The sequence below is a fragment of the Desmodus rotundus genome, chromosome X (assembly GCF_022682495.2).
Source record: "Desmodus rotundus isolate HL8 chromosome X, HLdesRot8A.1, whole genome shotgun sequence".
Classification (NCBI taxonomy): Eukaryota; Metazoa; Chordata; class Mammalia; order Chiroptera; family Phyllostomidae; genus Desmodus; species Desmodus rotundus.
The window spans coordinates 52,073,830-52,092,368 of NC_071400.1; the positions used below are offsets into that span (position 1 = coordinate 52,073,830).

General features: G+C 36.1%; 1 protein-coding gene and 1 pseudogene across 1 annotated transcript in view; one reads left to right on the forward strand and one right to left on the reverse strand.

Annotated features, from left to right (window-relative positions):
* The window catches only part of HTR2C (5-hydroxytryptamine receptor 2C), a 178,477-nt gene that overhangs the window by 31,172 nt on the left and 128,766 nt on the right, over positions 1-18,539 (forward strand).
* LOC112308238 (cyclin-G1 pseudogene) lies at positions 14,245-15,015 on the reverse strand (annotated as a pseudogene).

Here is an 18,539-nt window from a genome sequence, read left to right on the forward strand (position 1 = left end):
GATTTTTCTCCCATAATATGGCAAAACCCCAAACCAAAACAAAACATATGTCTGAGACATCAGTATTTGGTAATAAGCTGCAAGTGCTCTATGTCTCACTGCAAGATTTACATAAAAATAGATGTTACTAGCAGAAATGTAAAGTATAGTCATGGCCTCTGTGATAAAGACAAAGATCAATCTGACAGAAATTAATGCAAATTATTACAACATATACTGGCCAATTCTATACAAGCAAGTTTATTTTTTAAGATTTAATTTATTTTTTGATGAGGACAAGGGAGGGAGAAAGAGAGGGGGACAAACATTGATATGAGAGAGAGAGAGAGAGAGAGAGAGAGACATCGATTGCTTGTCTCTCATGTTCCCAACCAGGGACCTGGCCTGCAATCCAGACATGTGCCCTAGACTGGGAATCGAACTGGTGAACTTTCAGTTCACTGGCTGGCACCCAATCCACTGAGCCACAGAAGCCAGGGCCATAGAAGCAACTTTTTATGGCAGTTTATTTAGCCTCCTTATCACTGAACAATTCACATCTCCTTAAAGAATATGACTCAGTAGGCCCTTCTGTGTGTTTTTGTGTGTTAGCTCATGTCACAGAGGGACTCAAGGGAACACACCAAGCAGTGAGGAACATGAGGCAGCAGTGAAAGAGTTTAGGGAGCCCATATTAAGTTATTGAGAGTATTCGGCAATCTTTATTAAGCAGTGGCGAACAAACCTACATATTAACACAGCTACCAAGTCCAAATGTACATTTTTTTCTTCTCAAGTATCCAGTGTTAATTTTTTTCTGGCTTTTCTGTGTTGTCTAGGCATATAGTTTTCTTGTCAAGATCATAGTGGAGATTCCAGTCAGGCTCATACGTATTCCCCACAATGTTCATCATCAATACATCCAAAAAAAAAGCAAGCACTAATTTACATGAACTCTAGTATAGAAAGAACACAAGATCATTTCTTGCAGTCAATATGGTATCTGGAAGGAATAAAATGAGCTCTGATCATGAATAGCTTTTCTGTACTCTGCAGTATGTGTGGTGACATATTTGCCTCCATGCTAGCAAGGTATACTTTATTTAGATTAGTCTCATTTTCATGAGTTAGATCCTACCAAGTTAAACACTGAATTCCTGATGGAATTGGGGCATTTCAGGACAGCTATAATCACTCAGACAAAGAGCTTTTGTAACAAAGAACTTTGCTAGAAAAACTTGTGTGTGTGTCTCTGTGTGTGCATTCAAATGAGTGATCTTAGTTTTATTATTTGTAATTGACTTTATTTTAGAGAAGTTTTAGGTTCATAACAAAATTGAGTAGAAGGTACAGAGTTCCATATATTTTCTTTTCCTACAGGTACATAGTCCCCTCTGTTATCAACATCTCCCATCCAGCATATGTACATATGTGTTTGTTACAAATGATGAATCTACATTGACATATCATTGTCACTCAGAGTCTGTAGTTTTCTTTAGGGTTAATTCTTGGTGTGTACATTCTTTGGATTTGGACTAATGTGTAATGACATATATCCATCATCATAGAATCATATAGAGTGTTTTCCCTAAAATTTCTCTGTACTTTAAATATTTATCTTTATCTCCCCCTTCCAATGACTGATCTTTATATTGTCTCCATAGAACTTTTCCAAGAATGCCATATTGTTGGAACAATACAATATGCAGCTTTTTCAAATTGGCTTCTTTCACTTAATAATGCATCTAAGGTTCTTCCATGTCTTCAGGGCTTGATAGATCATTTCTTATTTCCCCCCATTGGGTTAATTGTTTTAATCTTTATTAAATGTATTGGTGTAATATTAGTTAAAAAAATTATATAAACTTCAAGCATATGACTTTATAATGCAGCGTCTCTATAGTCTATTATGTGCATGTGATCTTAATTTTAAAAGACCTCTGCAGTTTCCCCAAATTTGGGTACATTTTCTAAGCCACAAGGAGTTTTTGATGAAAGCCATATTGCAATATGGTATAAGGACAGCAAAACTCTCCCATATTCAAAAAGGTCCACTTATGAAAATTCTTATACTATATTCCTGATAAAGATGCCTAATACATTATTTTTAATTGAAGCATTTTAATTTTGGAATTACCAACAGAGCTTTTACAATAGCATGTGGTAGCTATCTGGTGAGTATTTAGCACTGACTATGAAGCATTCTTTTGTGATTTTAGCTGCATGAAGTTCCAAATACAAGATAATAAGCATTCTTATGTTTCTCTTTGCCTTGAAAAAATAGGCATCTCTGTGGAGACTAGCTTCAAAGTCTGATCTAATGATACTGTTAGAACAGTGATGGGAAATCAAAGAGCGAGGTCAGAAGATTTTGCACGAGTTTCTGGATTATTCCCTGACACTTCCATTAAGAAGATGAGCTAATTAAGTACAAAAAAGGCAATCATTTTAGAATGTGGCATGGAGTTTCACAATTCAACTTTTTCTCAGAAATATGCTTCAATATTTCCAAAGAACCAAATTAATTGCAAGAAACTCCTCTGTCTACTGAACTAAAACCAGGTCATTATGTAGCCCACGATGACATTTCGACATGAGGATCTCTACTTCAAGTTTTGCTCAACTTTAGCTTTACATTTTCTGGTATTATTTTATTGACACATTCTGCTTAGGTTTTTCTTTTTACCCACAGTTCTAGAAAAAAAATGTTACCAGCAGTAACCTTTATTCACTTTTTAAGAAAACCATAAATCAAGCCACTTAAATGTTTATTCACCTACATTTTTAAAGATGAAGTGGAACACCTAAAATGTGCTGGGCTTGGGGATCCAATGTGGGAGTGGAGTAGGTTGAAGCTACACTAACTACCCCCAGGAAAAAACTGGAATTATAACTAAATTATAGAAAAATCATCCTGAATAACCAACTGAACATTAGTTGGGGAGAAGCCTTAAAACCAAGGACAGACAGAAGGAACCACATCACAACAACAAGACTGGTAGTGATTGTGGAGGAGGTACAACAAGGCTGGCTGAGCCCCCATGGGAGGAAGCTAAAGGGCTGCAGGGTTATTTCAGCAGCCAGGGATTTACCCCTGAGAAGTGTGGGGTCTACACACCAAGCTGGGCTTGCTAGTCTGCAGCAACAGAGCCAGGAAAGAAAGTCAGATACCATCGAGCTGTGAAAAGCAGTGAGATGTATGTCCCCCAGAAAAAGATGGCTACAGATACAGAAAGCCTCTTAAAGGGCCAATGCACAAAATTTCATTTGCAGCCACATACCTTGGACTCTGGCACAGGGAGGGCAGAGTGGACTAAAGCTGTGAGAAGAGAGTCTAGGGTTGGTGGCTCTGGGGAGAGAGCTGAAGAGTCACCCACCAGGATCCCTATGGGGAGTCATTTCCCATTCAGTAGAAGATATCTTTCCTAGGCACAGCACTACCCTCTAAGCAGCAGCAGCCTGAGAGGAAGCAATAGCCCCACTCACAGGAATCCCTCTCTCTCCACCATGTGGAGCTTAAGCCAAGCTGCAGAAGAACACAGCTAAGGACAATTTCAGTTTTTAAGCTTATCAGAAATCTTGCAGATGAAGGTGGATTTCTGGGAGCTCTGAGACTTTAGCTGACCTTCCCCTGGGTCTGTTACTAGTAAACACCAGCCTTGATGCAAAGCCTGGTTGTTTCTTCACACAACCAGGCCCAGCAAAGTAAGATACAAACTATGGATTGCTGATAACTCCAAATAGGTTGCCCAGGGCCAGTCACAGGCAACATCTGACACAGATCTCCCCCAGAGTCTTTGCAGATCTACCTAATACATAGAAATAAACATTAAAAAGCAGCCAAAATTGGGAAACAACAAAACAGGCCCAAAATGAAGAAATAAGAGAATTCTCCAGAAGAACTGGATGAAATGGAGTCAAACAATGTATCAAATAGAGAGTTTAGAGTAACGATTATAAGGATACTCAACAGCATGAAAAAAGACAAAGAAACCATAAAAAGGACCACTCAGAAATGAAGAATGCAATATCTGAAATAAAAAATACACTGGAAGGAATAAACAGTAGGTTAGATGAAACAAATGGTAAAATTAGAGATTAGGAAGATAGGGTAGAGAAAACACCCAAGCAGCACAGCAAAAAGAAAATATATTTTTAAAAATGAGGAGAATTTAAGAAATCATTAGGACAACATGAAGTGTAACAATATCCACATCATGGGAATATCAAGAGAAGAGAGTAAGCGAGGGATTGAGAACCTATTTAAAGAAATAATGACCAAAAACTTCCTTAATCTTGTGAAGGAAAAAGACACAGAAGTACAGGAAGCACAGAGAGTCCCAAATAAGATGGACACAAAGAGACCCACAATAAGACACATTATAATTAAAATGGTAAAGCTTAAATACTGGGAAAGAATCTTAAAAGCTACAAGAGAAAAGAAGTTAGTTACATACAAAGGAGTTACTATAAAACTATATAATCTGATTCTCAACAGAAACATTTCAGACCAGAAGTTATTGGTGTGAAATATTCAAGGTTATGAAAAGCAAGGAACAGCCAAGACTACTTTTCCCAGCACAACTATCAATTAAAATTTAAAGAGAAGTAAAGAGTTTACCAGACAAAAAAAGCTAAATGAGTTTAACACCAAATCAGTACTGCAATAAATGTAAAAGGGTTTGAAAGAAAGGGGAGAGGAAGAGGAAGAGGAAGAAGAAGAAGGAGAAGAAGAAGAAGGAGAAGAAGGAGAAGGAGGAGGAAGGGGAGGGGGAAGTGAAGGAGTAGGAAGAGGAGGAGGAGAAGAAAGAAGAACAATAACAACAGAAGAAAATAGTCTGACAATAAAATGGCACTAAATATGTTTCTATCAACAATCACCTTAAATATAAATGGCTTAAATGCTTCAAACAAAAGATAGGGTAGCTGAATGGATAAGAAATCAAGACCCATATATATGCTGTCTCCAAGAGACCTACCTCAGATTGAAACATACATACAGACTAAAAGTAAAGATATGGAAAAAGATATTTCATGCAAATGGAAAGGAAATAAAGCTAGCAAAGCAATACTCATATCTGACAAAATAGACTTTAAAACCAAGGCTATAGTAAGAGACACAGAAGAACACTACATAATAATAAAGGGAACAATCCAACAAGAGGATATAACCCTAGCATACCTGCATGTACCTAACATAGGAGCACCTAAATATGTGAAGCAAATCTTGGTGGAAATAAAGGGAGATATTGACAGAAATAGTCGTAGTTGGGGATATTAACACCCTAATGACTTTAGTTGATAGATCTTCCAGACAGAAAATCAACAAGGAGACAGTGGGCTTAAACAACACAACAGATCAAATGGATTTAATCGATATTTTCAGAGCAGTTTATTCTAAAGTATCACAATATACATACTTTTCGAATGCTCATGGAATGTTTTCTAGGATAGACCACATGTTAGGACATGAAACAAGTCTCAATAAATTTAATAGGATTGGAATCATATCAAGCATCTTCTCTGACCATAATGATATGGAACTAGAAACCAATCACAAGAACAATGAAAAACACACAAAGTCATAGAAGCTAAATATCATGTTATTAAACAATGAAATGTTCAACAATGAGATCAAGGAAGAAATCAAGATACCTTGAAACCAATGATAATTAGAATACTAATTAGAATAATAATTAGAACATAGATAAATGGATAATAGATAGATAAATAGATAATTAGAACACTAATTATTTTCAGTGGGACACTGCAAAAGCAATCCTAAGAGGGAAATTGATAGCATTGCAGGCCTATCTCAAAAAAATAAAAATATAAAAAATAAAAATCTCAAATAAACAATCTAACTTTACACTTACAGGAATGTGAAAGAGAACAGCAAACAAACCTCACAGTGAGTAGAAGAAAGAAAATAATCAAGATCAGAGAGGAAATATATAAAATAGGGTCTAACAAAATGATACAAAAGACCAATGAATCCAAGCACTGATTCTTTGAGAAGATAAACAAGATTGACAAAGTTTAACCAGACTCATAAAGAAAAAAAGAGAGAGCACCATGTAAATAAAGTCAGAAATGAAAGGGTAGAAATAACAACTGACAACAAAGAAAAACAGGATTGTAAGAAAATGTCATGAATAACTATATGCCAACAAATTGGACAACCTGGATGAAATGGATGAATTCCTAGAAACATACAATGTTCCAAGCTAAATCAGGAAGTATCAGAGAATCTGAATAAACAGATTGATTGCACCTAATGAAATTGAAGCAGGAGTCGCTTCACAGGTGAATTTAACCAGACATTTCAAGGAAAACTAGCACCTACCTTCTCAAACTATTTTTAAAAGTTCAAGAGGATTGAAGACTCCCAAGCTTATTTTACGGTACCAGTATTATCATAATTTAAAAGCCAGATAAATACACTACAAAGAAAAAAAATATAGGCCAATATCTCTGATGAACATAGATGCTAAAATACTCAACAAAATATTAGCAAACCAAGTAAGAAATGCATCAAAAAGATCATACACCATGATCAAGTGGGATTTATTCCGGGAATGCAAGGTTCATACATTCGCTAATCAATAAATGTGGTTCACCACCTAAATAAAATGAAGGATAGAAACCACATGATCAATCAACAGATACAGAAAAAGCATTTGATAAAATCCAGTACCACTTTGTGATAAAAACTCTCAGCCAAGTGGGAATAGAGGAAACAAACTTAAACATAATAAAGGCCATATATGACAAACCCACTGCCAGCATCATACTCTAAAGGTAAAAATTACAAACATTCCCCTAAATATCAGGAATAAGACAGTGATGTCCACTTTCATCTCTCTTAATCAAAATAGTACTGGAAGTCCTGGTCATAGCAACCAGACAAGTAGAAGGTATAAAAAGCATGCAAATCATAAAGGAAGAAGTAAAAATGTCTTTATTTGCAGATGACATGATACTGTATATAGAGAGCCCCAAAGATTCCACCAAGAAACTACTAGAACTGATAAATGAATTCTGTAAAGTAGCAGGATACAAAATTAATATCTACAGATCAGTCATAATTTTATATGCCAATAAGGAACTATCAGGAAGGGAAATTAAGAAAACAATCCCATTCACAATTGCTTCAAATTGAATAAAATAGGAGTAAATCTAACCAAGGATGAAAAAGACCTGTGCTAGGAAGATTATAAGACACTGTAGAAAACAATTGAAGAAGATACAAATAAATGGAAGTACATACTGTTTTCATGGATTGCAATAATTATCATCATTAAAATGCCCATACTACCCAAAGTAATCGATAGTTTCAATACAATTCCTATCAAGATTCCAATGATGTATTTCACACAACTAAAATAGGTCAAAAATTTATATGGAAGCACAAAAGGCCCTGCATAGCAACGGCAATCCTGAGAGGAAGAATAAAGTTGGAGGAATCTCACTATATAATGTTAAACTATACTACAAGGCCATAGTAACTGAAACCACATGGTGGAAAGAAAGGGAAGGGACTCCTCAAAGAACATGTATGAATGTCCCATGCACATGAACAATGGTGTGGGGATTGACTGTGGGAGTGGGGGTGGGGGTGGGTGAAGGAGGGCAAAGAGAGAAAAATTGGGATAACTATAAAAAATAAACAGTAATAAAAATTTAAAAAACAGTATGGCACTGGCATAAAAACAGACACATATATCAGTGGAACAGAAGACAGAGCTTAGAAATAAACCCACACCTTTATAGTTAATTAATATTCAACAGAGCAAACAAACACATACAATGGGTAAAGATAATTTATTCAATAAATGGTGTTGGGATAATTGGACAGATACATGCAGAAAAATGAAACTAGATGACCTTCTTAAACCACAGACTAGAATAAATTCAAAATATATTTTTTGTTTTTTTAATTACTTTATTGTTGTTCAATTACAGTTGTCTGCATTTTCTCCCCAACACTCCCCCTGACCTCAGCTAAACCCACCTCCCTCCCTTTCTTCCACCTGCCACTTTGGTTTTATCCATGTGCCCTTTATAGTAGTTCCTGAAAACCCTTCTCCCCACTGTCCTCTTCCTCCTCCCCTCTGGCTATTGTTATATTGTTCTTAACTTCAATGTCTCTTGTTATATTTTGTTTGCATTTTTATTTTGTTGATTCTGTTCCAGTTAAAGGTGAGATCATATGGTATCTATCCCTCACCACCTGGCTTAATTCACTTGGCATAATGCTCTCCAGTTCCATCCATGCTGTTGCAAAGGGTATAAGCTCCTTCTTTCTCTCTGCTGTGTGGAATTCCATTGTGTAAAAGTACCATAGCTTTCTGATCCACTCATTTGCTAAATTCAAAATATATTAAAAACTTAAATATTAGACCCCAAACCATAAAAATCCTAGAAGAAAACACAGGCAGTATGATCTTGGACATTGTTCAAAAAATATTTTATCTATCTCCCCAGGCAAGGGAAACAAAAAAGAAAATGGGACTACATCAAACTAAATTTTTTTTTGCACAACAAAGGAAACCATCAACAAAATAAAAAGACAACCTACAGAATGGGAGAACATATTTTCTGATACATATGATAAGGGGTTAATATCCAAAATTTATAAAGAACTTACAAAACTCAACACCAAAAAACAAACAACCCAATTAAAAAATGGGCAAAGGACATGAACAGACACTTCTCCAGAGAGTACATTCAGAGGGCCAATAGACATATGAGGAGAATCTCAACGTACTAATCATCAGAGAAATGCAAATTAAAACTCCAGTGAGATATCACTTCACTCCAATCATAATGGCCATCATCAATAAATCAACAAACAACAAGTGCTGACGAGGATGTGGAGAAAGGGAAACCCTTTTGCATTGTTGGTGGGAATGCAGACTGTGCGGCCACTATGGAAAGTAGTATGGGGATATCTAAAAAAACTTAAAAATGGGTATGCCTTTTGACCAAATGATCCCACTCCTAGGAATATATCTGAAGAAACCCAAAACATTGATTGAAGAGTACATAAGCACCCTTATCTATGTTCATTGAATTGTTATTTACAATCACCAACATATGGTGGCAGCCCAAGTATCCATCAGTAGATGAGTGGATAAAACAACTATGGGACATTTACAAAATGAAATAGTACTCAACCATAAAAAAGAAGAAAATTTTACCCTTTGAGGCAGCATGGATAGACCTGAAGAGCATTATGCTAAGTGAAATAAGCCAGTCAGAGAAAAACAAATACCATATGATTTCACTTATAAGTGGAACCTAATGAGCAAATTGAACTAACAAGCAAAATAGAGGCAGGCTCATAGATGGAAAGCAGGATGACAGCTATGGAGGAAGGGTGGTTGGGGGTGGAAGGAGTTAGCAAAAAGGAAAAAGAACTCATGGACATGAACAACAGTGTGGTGATTATGGGGGGGGCAGGTATATGAGGGATAAATTTTAATAAAAAATATAATTAAAATAAGAAATATAAAAAAATTAAAATGTACTGGGCTCTGTTGAATAGCTGATGATTTAATATAATGAAGCATAATTACAAAGTTGGATCTATATTAGAGTTTCTTGTGAACACAAAGGAAAGTAGCTAATGAGGGTGGGTGAAGAGTTTCATGAATAGCTTCATGGATGTGGTGACAATTAAGATGATGATATTGCATCTCAGACTCAGGTTTGTCTAATTTCAAAGCCCATATTCATTCTGTTATAGTACAATAGAAGTTGTACAATGCTGAGCTAACAGTTAAATGTTGCTGAACAATAAGTTTTTCATTTTACAAAAAACATGCTTCTATTTTTTATATAAGGTTGAGATAAAAAGAATGAAAATCAACAATAAATAGTTCACATGAAAATGATGTTATGGTAAAATAGTATATGATTATTTTCTACTTTTGCAAAAATTTGTAATAGCCAAGAGACATTAAAGTGATCAAAAGAAATAAAATAAAAAATTAGAATCCTTCAGCTTTAGTATATGGACTCTGGATAAGCATCTGTAATCTACTATTTAGGATGAGAAAAGCCAAAAAGTTTTTAACTTTTTAAATAATTGCACCAAAATACTGTAGAATGCTGATTAATTTTATGTGCTCTTAAATGACAGGTAATCTAATCTGTTGAACCACAGCATCTTATGCTAGCAGTCCCTGGAATGATTTCAGGTGGTATTTCTAGGAATTTGTTGCAGTAACATAAATTTCAGGTAGAAAGTAATTTAAAAAGCTATTAAAGTTTTTTTGTCTGATAGCTGCTTCCCCTGTATTCTTGCTCTAGGCAATACACCCACTTCTCTATTTTTAGCTACCATCTGCTGATGACACCAAATTCTAAAGTCCAGACCATAAATGTTTCCTATTTTTATGCCAAGAGAAAAGTTTATGTGTTCGTGACAAAGGCATGCAGAACAAAATGCTGATCAGCATCCAGGGAACAAAATATGAAGGCAAAAAGTTAGAAAGGCAGCCAAATAGTTCATTTAATCTAGAGGAAACAGGGAAGACAGGAACTGGGATTCACCAGAGTTACCAATAGGTTAAAGGCGGCTTTTTTCCTATTATGTTTATCCTGGTGTGTCCCGTGGGTACTAAATTGCTCTATTTTACTTCTCAATCATATTTCTTGCATTTTCCCCTTTTGTTCCCTGCCTACTTGATCTTCAGACTTTGGATTATGATGCATCTGTTTCTTAAGCAGTAGACGTACAGCTTCATTCCCGGGTTAAACTTTGTTGCCTCCTTGACCAGGATTCACAGATTTCTCTTGTGATACAGTTCCACAGTCTGTGCATCACTGCAACTCTGTACCTGTCTTTGTTTTTTCAGTTTCATGTCTTCAATTCCAAATTCAAAGCAAAATTTTCATCACATAAGAAAATTTTAGAAAAATTCCTGCACCTCACCCTGGAGTGATTATATGATGATAATCCAGCTTAAATGAAAAGTTTTTGTTTATTTTAAAACAAATTTATGTAAATATGTTACAGTACATTATATAGAATATAATTAATAAAATAGAGAACATGTGGCATAGTAAGACCAATAAACTGCTTATGTTACAGATAGGATGGCTGTCTTGGAAGTTCAAAGTAAGCCTCTGATCAGGTGTTATTGGAGAGCCACTGCTAAAGTTGCTTTGCCTTCCCATACCAGCCAAAATAGTTCCCTATTCCCTGCCATTCTTTACAATTCCAACAACAGAAACTTAATTTTAGTTAAACATGCCTAATTAAAATATAGATGTTATTAATGGGAGAAAGAGATTAGAGAGTAAAGAAAGTGTCCAAAGACCAATTTGGTCTTTTCATAATTTCTTTTTTAAATTTTTTTTTATTCAGTTACAATTGTCTGCATTTTCTCTCCATCCTTCCACCCCACCCCAGCCAATCCCAACTCCCTCCCCCATCTGTACCCTACCCCTTGATTTTGCCCTTCTGTCCTTTATAGTAGCTCCTGTAGACCCCTCTCCCCACTATCCCCTCATACTTTCTTCCAGACACCATTTTATGTGTCTTCTAGAAGAATAACATTGTAATGCTTATAGAATGCTTTAAAGTCTTTGGATAACAAAAGAGATCTAAATAGTAAAATGACAGTAGTAATACAGTAAAATGTTTAAAGAGCATGTAGCTGTCACATATACATATGGAACACTCATATCAGGGAAACCCTTACATATCTCCTCTTTACTTTTGCATGGCACTTTTTTCTCTAATTGTGGCAATATCTGCCATATGAAAAAGGCAGGGTCATGGTAATATGATCCCATTGCAGGCATTCATTACAAAGATTTAATTCACTGGTAAATATATTAACATATTAAATCTGCAGTAAGCTTATCAAGACTAAATATTTTGTCACCATATATTTCTAAATGCATATTCTGAATAGAAGATATGAGGAGTTATTGCAGGAAGCTTCTTCCTAGGAAAGTTTTTGCTTTCTGGCAAGCTAGTATTTGTTCCCAGCCTATGCCTTTACTTGTCATTCATTAACAACCACAAGTTTATGCTCCAAATATTCAAGGTTCCCCATGGTAAAACAACTGTTTCTTCCTAGTGTCATTTTTTCCCACTGTTCTATGTAACAACAATTTTTGAGATATTTTTAGTGCTACTATCTTCTCTTCTTTAGGTTATTTACTCACCTAAAATAATTTCTCATAGAAAGAAGACACTTTTCTAGAGTGGTAGCCAATCTAAAACTCTGTGGGTTCTTCCCTGGTTACCTCAGTTTTGTCCCCAATCCCTTATGTGGGTTATGCATTTAACAAATGTACATTATGAAAAATAGGCCATATTCTTTAAAGACATTCTCCAGTAACTTAGCCAGAATAAGTTTAAAGAGAATTATGAAAATGCCATCATGTTGATCTCAAATAACTTGTTAGTGAATTAAAGTAGCTGATACTAATTTGCAATCTTCCATAGTAATACCAGTTTATAAATTGAATTATTATGGTCAATAGTGGATTTTTGTTACATAAAAATAAAAATATAAAATGGTATAACAAGTATTTGAATATTTTACCAGTCAAAAGATCTTTTAATATTTAAGTTTATTATAAATTAATTTTTTAAAATATACTATAGATTTATAGTTTTATCTAATTAAATTATTTGCATTCATAAAAATAGCCATACTGGTCTAAAAATAAAAATCTACCCAAAAACTATCATATACATCCAAATAGATTTCGCAATCTTCTTTATTAATGCGTACAAACATTTCAAACTACACTCTTGATGATTAAATAATGTCAGAAACAGACTCAGCAGAAAAGGATTTTGGAAGCTCTTGACTACAATTTGGTAGAAGAGGCCCATTAATCCATTCATAAATTTCTTCCATGGCAGGATAAAATAGTCAAGTGAAAAATGCTATCTCCATCTTCAAGACTGGTTCAGCAGATTGAATTCAAATTCACAAGCCTAAGGCACTAAACTAAAATTCAAACATAGATTATCTGGGCAATCCAAGGAAGTCATTTGTATTTTTTTATATTTCAATGACTTTATTGAAATGTATGTCCCTTAGTACCAAACAATAATAGTAAGTTGGTTAGGTTACCTCTGCCAAATCAACATTAACAATGATGTAATCAAAATATTTAAATATATCAGCATTTTGGAAAAACTAAAAGTTATCAACAAAACAGGGTTTACAAAAGTATAAGATATACTGTGGTTCTTTAGTTTCTGTTCTAGTGAATATTTATCCATTACATGATCTCAAAATTAGATACAGCCATCAAGGGTGGACTCAGGCTACGCAATGCACTGGGTAACTGTTTATAACACATCTAACACTCTAGATCTCCTTATATTCACTTAATAGAAAATCCTGGACACATTTCAGCAAACTCATGATTATGAAAATACTTATTCACTTAAGACTTCCTGTTGGCACAATAGGACATTTTTTTAAATCTAAATTAGAAACAATGGCAGTTTTATAAACAGAGTCCTTAGTAAAAACTTCAGAAGTTTTTAATCAATAAGTTTTCAGAGTGAGTTAATTTATTTTGAGTCACTAATACAATAAAACTGAATTTCTCAATGGGACTATATTGAAGCAGTGGATTTTGTATAAAACTTATTTGCTGGATACAAACATCATCTGTTTTCTAGAAAAATATTAAAGGTAAATTAATATGACAAAATTACTAGGTACATAGTTTTGCTTTAAATAAAATGGCCATAAATTTAAATGTAATTTTCATGTGGCAATGAAGTCCACATCTTTGGTTACTTGAATTATGGGTGCTAAGAAACCATTTTCACTGCTTAAAGTATTGAACCTTATTGTTCCATAAATATGAATTTGTAAAATACTGGTTTTGACATAAACCTTATAATTTAAATTTTAATTTTAAATTAAGTAGGTTACCCTCTTTTAATACCATCAAAATATATTAACCCAATATAGAAAGTTGGATCAATGTTAGAAATAGATTCATGGTTTACCTTCTCAGACTTGTCATTCATATTTCACATTATGTTCTTGGCTTTATTTGTATGCCTCACAGATGAATTCTCATTTAAGCATTATTCTACTACAGCATAATGTTAATTAGGCAATTTTCCCAAATCTGAGAACATCAATGTATACGGTTGTGATATTTTGAGGCTTCACAGCTTAAAACCACTATAACATTATGGAATTCATAGTTCAGGATTGTGGAGGAGGGCTTCAGAGAAATTTTTTTGTTGCAGTAATAATCCAATTAAGGAACTCTTTCAGGACTTGTTGTAAGCTAGGTTAGTCTGTAGTAACTGTGCTTCAATTATTTGTTTCTGCACAGATTGTTTCTGTGCAGTTCATACAGAAACAATCCATTTCAACTTCTGAATATTTAGTTTTGAACACTCATTTGATGAACATTCAGTTAAACACTTGGATATGAGTGCTGGCCAGAAGGTCATATCTCTGCCATTTATCTTGGAAAGTTTCTGAAGACGTTCTAGACCTTCTGTTAACTCTGCACACTTCTGTGCTTGGATTCCAATGCAATGACAGACAATGCCAACATAGAAGATTTTCCTTTAGAAAATATGATCCTGCAGTGGCATGCCTTAAACTGAGCTCTTAGTCATTCAAAATTAAGGCTATTCCTTCTTCCAAATGGTAAGTTTTCTTGAATCAGTGAATAATAGAGTTGCAGAAATTGTAAGGCAATAATAGCTTTGACTTACCAACACAACTTCTCCAACACAGTTGTTTCTATTCTCATTAAGTCTGGAACTCCATACCTACAGTAGCGTACTTGGATCAAGTCTGTCACCAATGGGACATTCCTTTCCTCTTCCATTGATTTTACAGCCAGGTAGAAGCAGCTCAGTATAACACGCCCCGAGTGCTTAGACTGTGCCTTTATTTTGGACAGGAATCTTTCCAGTAAATTTACAGCTAGAGAAAATGTCTCCATGTCAAAGCCAAACTACTGAGTTAGACTAAGAAGATCTTTAACTTCAGAGTCCGTTAGTCTTGCAATCATTCTGAGGCTGTCACAATGTGCAGATTCAATTACTCTCAAGCTGCAGACTTTCCTGTGAAGTTATGAAACCTACCACTATACCTACTGTGTACCTAGTCAGTGTTAAGAATTGGTAAGACAACAGACCACTTTATATGATTAATTAATAGGAAGTTAAAATGCAACTTAAGCAATACTAATAATATAGAGTAATATTAAGTCATCAGCACCTATAATGTTATGCAATTATTGTAAAATTATGAAACAATAACAAAACATAAATTGTCCTGATCCAAAACGAAGCCATACATTGTACAAATTATTGGCTGAAAGAAACCTTGTGTTCATCTATCAAGTTCTACAAAGAAAATTATGTAATAAATGGCATTCTGTTTCATAAACATTCCTTTCCCACACCAAAATAAAGTTTTTCTTATCATTGGTGGGTTTTCCAGAGAATATTAACTAATGGAGTGCCTTTTCTGTCAGTCTTTCATTTCTATATGGTGCTACTTGACAGCACTGCCCTATTTTGGACTGACCATAAAATTACCATTTATCTTCTTTCAAAATCAATTTGTTATATTTAGAAAGGTTAGAGGGATATTTGGATGATGACCTGAAAAGAGATAGTGCTGCTTTAGGCAATGAGGCATAACCTTCTCCTTGATTTTTTTCCTCCACCCAATTCTAGAAATAAAATAATAACTTTTTGTTTATCTTAAAGTGAGAGAATATGTAAAAGTACTGGGACTCCTCTTAACATTTCATATAAGACCTGTAAAATCAAACAAAAAGAAATCTAAAACCCTACCATAATTTAATAAGGAACATTGCATGCATGGAAGAATTTTAAACGTTTATAAAAATTATAATGACAGGGAGGGAAGATGGCAGAGAGATAGGTGGGAGCGGAGTCCACTTTCCCCTGGGCACCGGTGAAACGCCTAGCTGATCTGAGGAACAGAGTGAACAGCCACCAGTACTGCAGCATATATGAATATCGGACACCAAAAATTGTAGAGGACATTGAAAAATCAGATGGTAAGAAGAGTGCTTAAGGACAATAAGGTCCCTGGGCCCAGCACAGGGACCAGGGTGGCTGAAGCCCCAGGCCAGGCTGCAGGGTCTGCTGCAAGATTCTTGGGAGAGATCCAGGCTGGACTGTGTGAGAGGCCAGGTGCTTGTTCGGACCTGGGGGCTTGAATAGGAGGAATTTCTCAAAAAGAAAAAGAGAAAATAGAGGCACTTAGAGGCTGTTTAGAGAATTCTCCACAGCAGCCTGGCCTCTTGTGCCCCTACCCCCACAGCCCCTGGATGGTGAACACCGGATAAGCAACCCAAGCACCCACCTGAAGCCCCATCGGTGATCACCCCATTCAGCGGCCTGGGCGCCCACACCTAAAGCCCCGGTGGGTGCCCAACCCAATCAGCGGCCCGGCTACTGGTGGAGGACCACACCTGAAGAACCAGGGACTGAACACCTCCCAACTAACCCCTGCGCACAAAGCCCTGCAGGGCCTACTAGCTCTGTAGGAGGAAGGCAGAATGCCCAGCAGAGGGTAGCTGTAGGGCTAGGGGAGACTGCAGTCACCAGAAAGAATTGACTCAGTAGGGGGCTGAACTACCCTGAAGGGGCACTGAGAGCCCCTAGCATCTAAGACAGCAAAGAGCAAGAAGGTGGAGTGTGAGTTGCCCCTAATTGGTGCACCTCAAGGACAGCATAACTGGTGGAGTAAAGGTGTAGGCAGGGAGCAGAAGGATCCTGAGGAACTGGACTACTGGCTAGACAACAGCGAAGAGTGCTGCTCAAGAAGGGAGAAGAGTGAAACAAATCCCATCCCCCCTTTCACAAACAGGAAGACCTGCAGAACTAGCCTGACTGGTTTAAAACCAGCAGAAGACTTTTTTTTTAATTACTTCTTCCTTTCTGTCCTTCTTTCTTTTTTTATTCCTTCTTCCCTCCTTCCTTTACTTTTGTATTCCTTCTACCTGCTTTTGAAATTCACTTATTTATTTTAATTTTTGTTAAAATTCCTTCTTCCTTTCTTTCCTCCAATCTTTTTTTATTCCTTCTTCCTTCCCTCCATGCTTTCCCTTTCTATTCCTCTATCCTTCCTTCCCTTTTTCTTTTTTTTTTTTCTCCTTTTCCCACAGGTGAGACAATAAAACCTGAAGCTCTGAAAAGACCAGAGTTAGACCCAAACAGGGATCATCCTAAAAACTGAGACAGTGAGACAAGTTTCACTTTGCTACCCCAGTGAAGTGACGAGGTGCAAGCTGTGAACACCAGTACACATGCTGGAAGAGGAACCCCACCAACAAAGGAACCACCAAAGGATAACAATGGAAGAAGGTGAAGGAGGGAGTGGAAGTTACACTAAACTCAATCCAGGACTTACATGGAAATACAACGAAGTAATGGAGAACTTACTCAAAACAAACAACTGAACAAGAGCAAGAGAAAAGCCTCAAAACATTGTACACACGGAAGAATCACCTTCAACACAATCTGTCCACATCTGCACAACAGAATACAAGAAGCGCTGGACAGAGTGACCCTCAATTAACCAGCTCGAGGGAAGGACCCATCAAAAAACAATGCAACAACAACCAAATCCCAAAGACATACAGAGACCCAACAAAAAACACAGCCCAAAACCAGCGAGATCAAGAGATTAAGGAGATCACAACACTGAATCCCACTGGCATTCTACCATAGAAGTTCACACCATAAACCCAGGCAGTCAGAACAGATCAATTTAAGAAGCAGAGGCTAATAAGAAGAGTATCAAAACAATGGGAAGACAAGGAAACAATTCCCAAATAAAAAGAAAAGCGGAAGCCTCAGAAAGAATGCTAAATGAAATAGAGGTAAGTCGACTATCAGATACTGAGTTCAAAGCAATGGTTATCAGGAAGCTCAATGAGCTCACTGAGTTCACTGAGAACTACCAGAAACTACAGGGAAACTACAATGAACTCACTGTAAACTATATTAACATGAAAAAGGAAATAGAAACTATCATCAAGGGCCAAGAGGAAATGCAGAATACAATTTCTGAATTGAAGAACACAGTAGAAGGAATGAAAAGCAGACTTGATGAAGCAGAGGATCGGATCAGCGAGCTGGAGAATAAAGTAGAAAAAAACACCCAGAAAGAGCAAGAAAAGGAAAAGAGATTCAGAAGGAATGAAGAGGGATTAAGGGAAATGCAGGACAACATGAAACGTAACAATATCCGTATAATAGGAATACCAGAAGGAGAAGAAGAAGAGCAAGGAGTAGAAAACCTGTTTGAAAAAGTAAAGATGGAAAATTTCCCTAATCTGATGAGAGAAAAAGTCACATAAATCCAGGAAATACAGAGAGTCCCAAGCAAGAGGAACCCAAAGATGCCCACTGCAAGACACATCCTAATTAAAATGGCAAAATTCCAAGACAAAGAGATAATCTTAAAGGCACCAAGGGAGAAACAGGAAGTACCATACAAGGGAGCCCCAATAAGGTTAGCAGCTAACTTGTCAATGGAAACTCTCCAAGG